At 42.4% G+C, this 12,395-nt stretch overlaps 1 protein-coding gene across 8 annotated transcripts in view; it reads left to right on the forward strand.

Moving 5' to 3' along the window:
• The window catches only part of NEURL1 (neuralized E3 ubiquitin protein ligase 1), a 148,264-nt gene that overhangs the window by 93,144 nt on the left and 42,725 nt on the right, over positions 1-12,395 (forward strand). The window lies entirely within an intron of this gene.

Below are 12,395 nucleotides of genomic sequence, written 5' to 3' on the forward strand. Positions count from 1 at the left end.
TATCATCCAGATTACCTGGGAGAAACCATGGCTGGTTTTGCCAGGAGGTTATTTTCATAGAGGAGTTACATTCATCCTCTGGAGCCAGAGGATTGGAAATGCAGTTGGGGTTGGAGGATGGGGAGTGCTGAGTATCTGTGCATTCTGCCATCCTCAGCTGAAATAAAGGTTGTTGGCAATCCTGAGGACTCAGTGTAACCCCAGGCATGCAGTCTTGGCAAGGTTTGGGGTATCTGAGTTTATACATCTTAAACTGAAAAGAGTCTCCAAGGACCCAACTTAATGGTCTGCTAGGCTGATGGGGACCAGAGGTGTCAGCATGCAGTCTCCTAGTTGGCTTTGTGGTGTTGCTGGGAGGCAAATCACAGCATTTCACTCATGTAACAGCAGCTTCACAGGTGTGGTTTTGACTTTAGAAAAATATTAGATGGTAGCTGCTATCTACCATGAGCTGAATTTAATTAGATGATCCTGCTAGGTTGAGGGAGATTCTGGTTTCTCTTTCATGCAGCCTGCTAACTTCTTAAACAACAAAACCTCTCAACTTTATGATATATAATGGACTTTAATGAAGCCTTATTTTGGCAGTTCTGCATCCTTTCTGCACTGGTACTAAGAAATATGGTGGCAGGGCTGCCCATAGCAACCTACACAGCCTCTAAGAGGCATGTTGGTTCAGGACATGAAGAAATGGGACTGTCATCTTGTTGCAAAAACTATTGGCCCCAGATTGCACAAGGCAGAGGAATGTAGGGATTTCTCGACAGCTTTTTGCTTTCTTTTAGGAGTAGAAAGATTTATCTTCTGTTGTGAATCAGCTTGTGTCAGAGCCACTAGGCAACCATTCTTAGGCCAAGAAGGTGATATTTGAGCTGGGATCTAGAATTTGGGCAAATGTCACATTAAGGATTCAGTTAGGAAGAGCTTACGAATGACTCAAAGTTCTCTGGGCTGCTCTTGCGATATTTGGCACCTCAGGACTCCTCTGCCTGATTAATGAGGGCCCATAACTCTGGATTATGTGTTTCCTTTCAAAACACCCGAGAAATGATTTCCTATCTGTCATCCACCCCTGCATTGTCCTAGCATCTTCCACATCCCTTTTCACAAGGAAAATGTGACTCTTGCCAGCCACTGTTTTGCCTCTATTTTAACAGGCTCTGAACTCTCGCTGCAGCTCTGGTGGGTATAAACTCTGAATGAAGCAAGCAGCTTCTGAGTTTACACAGTTGGCGTGGAGCTCAGATACATATTTATAGCATGTTCCAGCAGCCTTCAGCAGGCTTTAGTCCTAGCAACTGTGCCGAAACATCTTAGGCTTGAGTCCTCTCTATCTCCATTCATTGTTACAGAGCACTAAAAATCAGAGCACTGAATTCATCAGCTCCATTGCCTCTGGATCATATAGACATACCCGCTGCAAAGCTTTGCATGCATGTGTTAGTGTAGTAGACCACACATATAGTATGGGACAACTTGCCAAAAACTCCTGGGACTTGACAAATGAATTTCATAGCTTAGCTACAAACATATGGTCAAATTCAGACCGTTATGGCATGCAGGGCATGTGATGGAGGCTGGAGATGCTGGAGTGGTACGTTGAACAGAACAGCCCAGCATTTCAGATTCCAGTTCAATGATTTATTGCCTCCTGTCCCCCTTGATGTGTTCCTTGTTCTTGAGCCTCTTTGTTTTCCTAAAGACTGTAGGGTTGCAGTGTCACACTGCACCTCTGCACTGCCTCCACTTGATTTTATGTGTGCTTCACCCAGGAATCTGACCAAAAGCTTTACCATTTGTGGTGGTTGTCTTTCTGTTTATTGCAGAATTATTCCCTCCCCACTCCCAATACGTAACCTCACTTCCAAAATCAGACTTGTCCCAGAGAAAGATGTGTAGCAGTCACTGCAAGATCCCACTCTGCAGGGAAACTCATTTACGTCCCCAAAAGTCAACTTCCAAAACTTTGTTTTTCTTATCTGCATTACAATAATAGTCCCGGCCAAAATTAGGGATGCGGTAAAGCGTGGCAATGACCAAGTCCAGTGAGACTGCTCTTGTATTACAGATTTAATACAGGCAAACCTGGGAAAAAGGGGGATAAAAGGCTGTGAGAGGTAATCTCTTTGCTGGAGCCTTCTTTGCCTGCTTGATTTTGTTCTGAAACAGGTAAAAATGGCTTGCATGGTTCACCGAATTTCAGCCAAAGGGAGATCAAGGAACTGAGTTTGGGCCATGTCTTGGCTGTCACTGCTGGAACAAGTCTAAATGTGAGACCAGCTTAAATCTACTTTGAAGGTGGCTTTGGTGATGAAGTTCACCATGTGGTCAGTCATGTGGGAGGCTACTCCTTGTTTTCCTCACCTCTACCCACGTTTTACAGAAGAAATGTCTTAAATTCATTCGGGAAGCTGGTGCTCCTATAACCACAAGGTCCTGGCTGCTTTCCTGCCACAATGTAAGTGCCCACATAGGAGAGGTGGTTGCAGTCAAGTGCATGGAGGTTCAGTGCTATAGGGTGCATAGATGCAGGCTGAAGTGACCTGTAAACATACCCTTATACAGTGACACTCTCCTGCCGACATGCCCAGCTTGCAGGCAGGATGGTTTACAGCTTTGCTTCCCTTTTTGGGCAGCTAGTTTTGCACAAGTGCACTTTTACATTCCAGGATAATTTAAAGTAATATTTACTAGAAATGTGCCTTAGCCTTATGTTATCACTCCAACATACACACATGCTCATTCACACTTTAAAAAGAGTCCGAGAAAAATGGGATATAAGCAGTCTGCTGCCTCACTGCTAAAATAAAGCATTAAAAAAGACAAGGAAGGGGCCAGCTGTTAACTCCTGGGGTCTTCAGAGCCTTGGAAGAAGGATGGCAGCTCATGGGAACCAAATGGTGTTGTCTCATGTTAGCCTGCTTCTTCCCAGAACTTGCCTAGTAAGCTTGGCATAGGCTAAGAAATGTTCATGTGTTCTTTCTATGGATTCAGTGCAGGGACCTTTCCTGTTTATTTTTTTGTTCACTCTTTTCTCTCATCCATCTGTATTTTCATTCAGGCAGTATTTCAAAGTCCTCTTGGTCTTTACTAGCTACGAGTTGGAAAATCACAGGTAATTTTGTTTAGGTTGGCACACTGAAAGGCACCTGTTGAAAGCAAAGCTTCACCACCTCTTGTAAATATAAAATAAGTGGTAGTCTAGCAAGACCTTGCAAACCAGGAAAATTTAAAAAGTACATATATTAAATTCTTCTGAAGTAGACAGAGTATAAATATATATGTCAATCACAAATATATATACAGATTCTGTTAGAATTAACTGACAGTGCTGTATATTACATTAGATATTTAAGAGATCTTTTCTTTCTCCATATTTCCTTCCTAGCTTTTTATCACTTTGTGCTTGCAAAGTGACAAAAGTCAAAATGTGAACCAATCATGCATGGAAATTTACCTATCTTGAGACTCAAGCTAGTGCACAGTTGACAAGGAAATTGCACATTTTGTAGGGAAGGAAGGGAACATGTTTTTCTTTCTTTACCCATGTCAGTTCTTAGCTAAATTGAATCTTGAGCTCCAGGGCACCTTTAGAAAAAACATTAAATAAGTCTCAAATGAGGTGGATTTATGCACAAATTTCAGGTGTGAATGGTATAAGACTGAGGCTAAAACTGATTTATCACATGCATCTGTAATTTTACAATGTGGTTATTACTATTTTATTTTCCATGTGCAAAAACTTATTTTCCATTGCCCATGGTAATCCATTTCTGTTGCTATTCTGAAACATGCAAATAAGCACGCTGATGTGCTGAGAGTGGCTCGCACTAAATGAAATTGGATAATCAAATCTGACTGCAGTGTATTTTTACAGTGCATTGTTGAAAGTGGAAGCTATAAACTATTTACCCTCTCTGTGGAAGTCTGTGACAATCTGATGGAAAAGAATAATATGTGTTTAAACAGAGTCCTACTTAATGAAGGCAAGATATATGCAACCTGCAAACAGTCAGTTGTCATTGTTTTTCCGCATCTCCTAAGGGGAGAGAGAATTTAAATTGCTCATAAAGTTTTATTGTCTGTAGCTGTTGTCTCTATGGCAGCTGCAGGAAGCTCTCTAACATTGCTAAAAATGTGAAAACAGCTTAATAAATAACTCATCTCTTGCCGTTTTAATCAATCCCTGCTTTGCCTTGGCATCTCTGGAGGGATATATTTTTTCTAGATGCGATAGGTACTGAAAGTTACGGCTAACCCAAAGGTATTTGGAGGTTTCTCTGTCCTCCAGGTCCGTCTGTCTTGCTTATGACAATGAGGCTGCCGGGGACAGCCCTTCCAAACAAGCCCGAGTTCATCATGGCAGCGACTTTTTTTTTTCCTTCTCTTCTCTTTTGATGGTAAACAGCAGAGAATTTGGGCACATCAGCCTGCGCTGGCATCTCCCCAGGGTCCTGCGTGACATGGCCCCTGCGCGCCGTGCTCCTGCCACGTGCCTTGGCAGCCCCGGGGAGCTCAGGCTCTGCGCTTGGACGGCAACCTCTGAGCAAGCTGGGACAGCCAGGCGCCAAGGCAAACACGGCCTCCGAGGGGTCAGTGCTTTGGACTTGCCTGGGTCTCGATGAAGTGGTGAATTACATCTGTCTTATCGCTGTTGCGCAAGGGTGTACCTGTTGCTTTGGCCCAAACTGCCTCTTCCTTAGCGGGACTGCTCAGGGAGCTGAAACGTTAATAAATGGGAACAGAAAGGACCAAATCTGGCACATAACAGTCTATCGGTGATATGTACTCCACCAGAAATTGTATTCACATTGGTGTCAGGAGAAACTGCAATTGAACCGGGGTAGAAATAAACGGGAGAGGGATTAGCCTGGCTATTACTGTCCAGACTGAGAAAAATGAAGACTGTAACAAGACAGCAGGATCAGTGGAAAATAAATTCTGTGCTTTGTCAAGTTCCTTTAGTTCTGCTAAGCTGAAATATTGTTCCTAACACAGGCAAGAAAGGCTATATAATAATATTTTCCATTGTACCCATAAAAGCTCAGGGAAAACTGACAATTTTAAGTGGTGTTTACACCATGGGTATGTGGGTGCTGTAGTCAGATAATGACACTGCAAAGATAAGCTCTTGAGTGTTTTTTTTCTTTTTCTTTTCTTTTTTTTTTCTTTCTTTTTTTTTTTTTTTAAAGATATCTTCATGTTAAATATCTGTTCTCATGATTGATTTGGCTGTTGCTTTAAGGAGGTAAATATTCTGGTTTTCAATGAGAAGTTCATCTCGGCTTTGCTAAGTGTTGTTATTTTTTAGCAGAAGTATGGAAGCTGTAGTCTGGAAACAGTGATTCCAATTAAAAGTGCTTTGACCTTATTTTACGTCCACTAGAGGTATAAACTACTGGAATAATTGAATATATGCAGAATTTATTACACAGCTCTTGTTTGTTGTAGAAGTTTCCAGAATAGGCAGGGCCTTAGAGAATAAGAACACGCTGCGAATGGAGCAGTGTGTGCTCTTGGGAAAGATTTCAAAGAATTACTTACATTAGCAGAGGTTTTAGTATTTTGATTTAAACCATTAGGTTAAAATAACTTAAAAAAAAAAAAAAAAAAGAAAATGCATTCTCCTGATTGTTACTTACGTGGCGTATAATTGCATTTTCCTTAGTTTGTCTGATGTGGTTTCTATTGCAATTGTGGAAGTGAGAGGAGTCTTTAAAAAGAAAGGTAGAGAGAACGTACTTGCACAGGGAATTAATCTTTGCATCTTTCTGAATACCTTCCTCAAAAATACTCAGCAAAATAGTTTAAACCTCACAAACCCCTGTCTTTGAAAGCTGAAGGCAAACTCCTCTTTGTTCATAAAGCTAGAGCTTGACAGAAAGTGTGCGTTTTCTCCAGTGAAGGCAGTTGAAGCTAGAGGTGAGTTATGTATATAAACTGATAGATGATCTGGTAGAAGAAAAACAATTTATTGAGCTAATCTTGCAATTCCAGCTGTTCCAGCTGAGGAGGCCCTTTCCCCTAAGTCTGTATGACAGATGATGGCTAAACATTGCTTATATGATAAAACTAAACACTGGCTCTGTACTGTATGTCTCCACTGGCATGAGAAAGTACTTCATCATTTCAGTATCTAATTGGTATCACAGCTGCTGAACATGCAATTCACCGTACAGAGGATGTGATTTTATTATCCCTCTAGGTGTCTGAGTTATTAAAAAAAAGTTTGACACCTTTAATAAAATTAAATCTGCTTTTCCATCTGTATCAGCAACAGAGCTAAAAATGAGCTTGCATTATACTCCAAAGCTTCCATTTGTTTTCCCAGGCTGCTTAAGCAGAACTGTTGTTGGGCTCAGTCTGGAACTCCTTACCCTTAATCTGATCTGCTCTGTGCTACCAGCCATTTTGACCAGTCTTACCAGATTGCAGCCACTTTGTAGAGTTGCTCTGGTTTTACGCTGTGAGCAGAACCTCGCCTCTGGTTTTTACTTACTCATCACTTCTCTTTGGCCAAACACCAAGCAACAGAAGCTCCTCCAGACCTTGCCTGGCCTGTCCCAAAGAAAACAAAGGAGTTTTGGACTGGAGGAACTTGTGCTGATTCAAGCCAGGGCTTCTCCTTCCAAGTACCCTTGTCAGGACTAAAGAGCCTCCAGGGGTCTGTGCGAGTGTAACTGTTCACAGGTGTCTGAATGATGGCAAAAGTGCAAGGGGTGTCATCTGCTTGTGGAGACCCAGCTCTTTCATTAACAACTTGGTTCTGCATCCTCATGTCAAGGGCAAAGTGCCCTGATGGCAGGAGGAAGCGTTGAGCAGCAAGCTGCCCTTCCAGCACCAAAGGGCTGATGCAGCAATGCCCAGCTGAGTACACAGTGCCTGGTGCCACAGCGTTAAACTCAGTAAACCACTCTCTCAAAGTAACCATTGCTAAATTATGGTGCTTTCTTCCCCCTAAAAGTTATCTGTTAAGTGTACCCGATACGCATTGCAAGTAACTGGCCTTAGACACCAAGTTCACATTAAATCATCATGCCAGTAAGGCTAGATGGGCTAGAATGACCCATTTGTTTACTTATTCCAAAGAAATTAGCTGGGATTTCATAGGTATGAATTAAAAACAGCCTCTCTGTTCAGCAGCTGGATGTGACCCTTTCCTCATGTGTATGAAATGCAATTCATGTGACTGCCTCTGTACAAACAATGCAGTGCAAGTTTTGGAGTTTTCTAGATGAAGGATGTGTTGAGTCAAATGAAAGAATTTCTTAACAGTGAAATTTTCAGTGGAGCTTCCAGGGTAGGCAGTGCCAGTGCTCTGGGGCTGGAAGGTCTGGGAATGTGCATGGAGAACAGATCCCTGTGCTGGCCCAAGCGTGTGTGTTCTTCACCACAAGTCTCCTTTGCTCTGTGCAAACAGACAGAGCCTAAGATTCTCTACCTGCATTAAATTTACTTCCAATTTCAATGCAGAGGTTACATTAGTTCTGCCTAGGCTGCAGGTGATCTTGCAAAGTGCTGTTCTCAGAGAGACACTGGGCTCCTTTGTCCTGCTCAGACATTTAGGGTAATCTGTACCTTGCAGTCTTCTACCACACTATTTTTATTACATTATCGTAATATGTTCTTCTGGCACTACTATATTTTTTCAGTATGTTGTGTCGTTTGTTGAAAATAACATCTCTTATACTAAGATGTGCTAGGTAAGTGCTTCCTTGTACTGCCATGGGTATTATAGCAGGGTGTTGGCAGAATGATGCATAACTTATAAAAAGCATTTCCGTACACATAGGCTAGAACAGTATATCTAGTCACTTACAGGTTTTGATTCTGGTTCATCAATGTCACTTTGATCTTAAAGGGCTTTACTGAAATATTTCAAAAGAAATTCCCATTCCATCTGCTCCTATTAGAATTTAAAATTAAACTTACTTGGAACTGGTAATTTTTTAGTCTGTAGCTAGAGCTAAGTCTGATAAATCAGATTGTTGGCCACTGAATCAAGCCTTGTACCACTGGCTGTTGCTGGTGAGTTTAAGAAGATGAAAATCTCTTGTGATGCATCTGGCCACTGGTGTGACCCTTCACAGACAATTAATTCTCTTCAGGGAAAAAAAAAAATGTTTAATTGCTCTATCTTCTTTTAAGAGGATAAAGACTGCTCTAGGGAAAAAGCCTTTAGAATCCAGTAATCCTATTGCCATGCTGGTACCATGCCAATAAACACTGTGCATCTTGCATGGAGAGAACTGAAGCCCCTGAAATTTTTAATGCAGAGCATCCTGCCTTTCTCTGCATACCCTCAGTACCATGATCTCAGCTGACCTGATCTGGGATTCTAATGATGATTTGATCAATGTATTCCTATAGACTCTTACATTTCCTCCTCATTCTGCAGTGGCGTTTACCTGGTTGTTTTTCTTTGATCTCCTCAGCATTTGTAGGCAGCAACCATCATCCTCCTGAGCCTTCCGCAGGCATCGGCAGACCGCTCTGTTATCCCAGCATGGTTTGAGTGAAAGCATCTTTCTGACGAGAACACCAGTCCTGTTGCTTTCTGTTCCTATTTGTAGCTTGGTTGGTTCTAACTAGATCTTATTCAATGGCTACGTACACTGGAGTGTGCTCCTGCTTGAGATGAGTCTTGGCGCTGCATTTGTCAAAACACTTTTTTTTTATCGCTCCATTCCCAACACGGTAGAGGCTGTAGGTCTTGACTGTAACACCGCTTGGCCAGGTGGAAGGAAATTGGCCTCATGCTGAAGGTCAGTGCTAGAAACAGTTGGAAGGAAAACTGAACTGATGGAGAATTTCACTGTGGAGCTGCAGGGACTGGCATTTTCAGCTCAGCCTAATTGGCTTACTCAAGAGAAATACATAAATAATTTGTTCATAGGCCACAATCACTATTATGACTATTCGTATTATAATTTCTAGTGCTTCGGTTTTGAATGTGTGACTGAAAGGATAAACGCTCCATGTGAAACGGATGAGCTCCAAAGAGCCTAAATAACAATCAAATGGTGAGGCAGAGTGCTCTGTGTTGGCAGGCTAATGGATGAAAGCTGATGGAGGAGAAATTCAAGAGGGAAGTAAAATAGCAGGTTTTAAATGTGTGCAGTTCCCAACCCCTTCTCATTTGCTCAGAAGACTGCACAGGCTGCAGGACCTGAATTCAACAGGAACATTAAATACTTCCCCACCTTTTACACATATGTGTCTGTGTCCGGCGTGCCAGAAATTAAGTATATGCTTGAGTAAGTCTGTTAATTCACATTCCTAAAGATAGCTATGTGCTTAAGAGCCCTGCTGGATCTTTTTCTTCGCCATCTGCTTGTTACTGGGTTCTGTGCAGGGTTTGCTAGGTTAAAACCAGTGATCTGTGGTTAATCAGTAATCAATGGTTATACCGGGATCAGGCTCTGTGCTTAATGGTTTTTATGGCCTGAGAAGTAAAGACTCTTTCAGGAGGAGAGAGGTGAGCGTGAGTGGGGGAGGCTGGGACGTACTGCAGCAGCCTGAGAAGAGGTGGAGAGGCTGCCTCCCAGCAGTGCTTGCTGTTCTTGGAAAACACGGATAGCTTCTGTGCAGGGAGGTTTAGACAGGGTCCAGAAGCAGGAGGAGGGCAAGAAGATAAAAGCATGGAAACGGGTGAACTGCTGGCTGAAAGCAAGGAAGGAAGAGCAGGCTTGGCAAAGCAGGATCAGGATATATTGGCAGGGATGGGAAAAACAGCTCCATGACCAGGATACCATCCCTGCCTTGCCTGGTTTCCTTACTAGTGTGAAGTTACATGTGTAAATCACTGTTTTGCTTTGACTTTGTGATGGCAATTATAACCCAGAGGCTTTTTTTTTTTTTTCTTCTTCTTCTTTTCTCCTTTTCCTCGACAGCATATTTGATGCTATTTGCTCTGGGGTGTTAGGAGTGTTTCAGCCACTTTGCATGGGCCACTTTGGATGCCCGGCATGTTCCTTGCAGATAAGTCAGCTCTTTTATCGAGTCAAGTACATACTACTGACACACTCCCTATAAAAGGAATCATTAAGAGACAGGATTAAAACAACCCATGGGGAAATATCTGAGTCAGATGTCTCTTACATCCCAAATTAGATTGGTGGCTTTCTGTTCTGCTCTTGATAGCACCTATTCCTCTTTGTGCAAAAACCCTCTTTATCATCTAGTTAATTTATTATAGAAGTCTTCTGCTAGTGAACATTGACAGATCTATCAAGGGGGTGATTTAGATGAAGGTGAGTAGGCTCTGTGAGGAGAGAGTAGAATCTTTTGTTGGTCAATAGTTTGCAGTGGGGATTTCACACTCCTTAGGCTTTGTCTGTGGAATTTGCTGCCAGATGAACTCCCGTCTATCAAGCTGCACTTTAATCTAATCTTCTACTTAGTAGCATCTCTACAGCAATCAGTCGAGGAGAAAACAACAACAAAAACCTTTAAGATATGTGTACTGAGTTCAGTGTTTTTCTGCAGAGGGTTTAGTTACAAATGGGAACAGTGGAAAATTAATGCAAATCAATTACAAGCATGGCTTTAGAAAGAACTAGTTATGCCTACCTGCATCATTTCTACAGGCAAGTGTTTAGAGTTCAAATAGCCTGATTTGACATAGATTCAGAGTGAGCTTAGCTGATATTTGGTTAACTTTAAAAGTTTTGTGGCAACCACAGAAGCAAGGATGAAAAATCCTGGCCCAACTTTGAAACTGGCATGAGGGTAAATGACACCATTGAACCAACCATGGCAGCAGTCTCTGCCTGGCTTTAACAGAAGGATGAAAACCAGTGGTGAATGACAGCAGCTTCTCAAAGTGTCCCAGGAAGACAACTTCTTCACTCCCTGAAAACTTCCACTATTCAGGTATAAGCATTGTCTGAGACATATTTGCAGCCACCAGTGCCAGATGATCACAACCACCATCCCCTCCCGAGGATGTTCCTGTTAGCAGCTACTTGACCAAGCTATTATTTTATGGTATATGTAGTTTCTTTTTATCTTTGCTCGCTGTCAGTCTCTCCAGCCCAGTAATCATGTTTTCTTCTTTGCCACAGCCTCCATATCCTGCTGTCATTCTAAAAATCCTTCAACGATGTTAAATCTTTTCCAGTTATATGATGAGAATTAATTCATTCTGACACAGCCATGAAAATCTGATTCAATTCCTTTTTTTGGTATCTCAGTCACAGTCCTTGATCACAAATCAGCATGAGTCAGAATTTCCCAGGTTATTATTTCCTCAGAAAGGCTGATTGCAAGCCTGTCTCCATATTTAATATCCTTTTTTCTGAATCCTGCAGAGCCAAGCCATCGAGGGTGCTGCAATTTTGTTCTGAGATCTGCCTGTTGTTTTGTTATTTAATGTCACAGGTGGAAAACAAGGTAAGAAAAATAAATATCGCAGACCAGTTTTAGTGTTGCAGCTTCCCACCATCAGGTAGCTGTGTCTATGCTTGCTCTCCAGCATGATGATGAATACAGAAACTAGTAGGATTTATGTCTCTGGAGACCTAGAAATCTTGGGTCGCAACTGGGAAGGAAGCATGTCTTTATCAGCTCTTGCAAGGACATGCAAATTTCGTAATGATGGGTTTTCAAAGCAGCTGTATCATGCTGGGATCATCTGCTGAAATGTGCTGTGCTGAAACTCCTCAGATTGGTTTTGAATCCTTTTGGGTTCAGCTCCTTAAATGAGTAGCTTATCTGGAGTTACCAAAAGTAGGCCAGAACAGAAAATATGTGGGAAATACTCTCTTTATCGTTGGAATTTTTACAATTTATTCTCTCCAATGCATGTGTGCCTCTCAAATATTAAGCCTTGAGTCCAGGACCATGTTGGCTGCCCACTGGTGGTGTGGGCTGCTGTCCGTTTACTCCGTGTTGGGCTGTGCTGTGGCCAGGAGGTGTTTGGAGGTGTGAGACTTCCCTTTCCCTACACAGAGCCTCTGCCTCTGGAGGCAAATACAGGGAAATCCTGCTTCCACTTGCCTTTGTAGCTCTCCTGGTGCTTGCTGGCCATTGAGCAGCAGCCAAAGGGCAGCAGGAAGGGACAGGCCTTGCTTCTCCCTGCTCACAGGAGGCGAAAGCCCTGAGCACGCCCTGTGGGTTTGTCAAGGCACAAATTCTTGAGGACTGAGGAATTGTTTCCACGTTCTCCATTGATCGCTGCAGTTCCCTTTTGTGATTCTCTTGGGTTCTTCAAATGGGGTAGTAGTAGCTTTAATACCCAGTTGGGTGTTTTGCCTGTTTCCTACCAAGCTCTGGTTATTGTTCTGTTTTGTTTTGTTTTCCCACATTAAACGAGGTGAGAAAAATGCACAAAGTCAGGATCATTATTTTTGTGAGGGAAGAATGTGTTTTAGGATTTAATTGTTCAGCAACTA

The sequence above is a fragment of the Anas acuta genome, chromosome 7 (genome assembly GCF_963932015.1).
Source record: "Anas acuta chromosome 7, bAnaAcu1.1, whole genome shotgun sequence".
In the NCBI taxonomy this organism is placed as follows: Eukaryota; Metazoa; Chordata; class Aves; order Anseriformes; family Anatidae; genus Anas; species Anas acuta.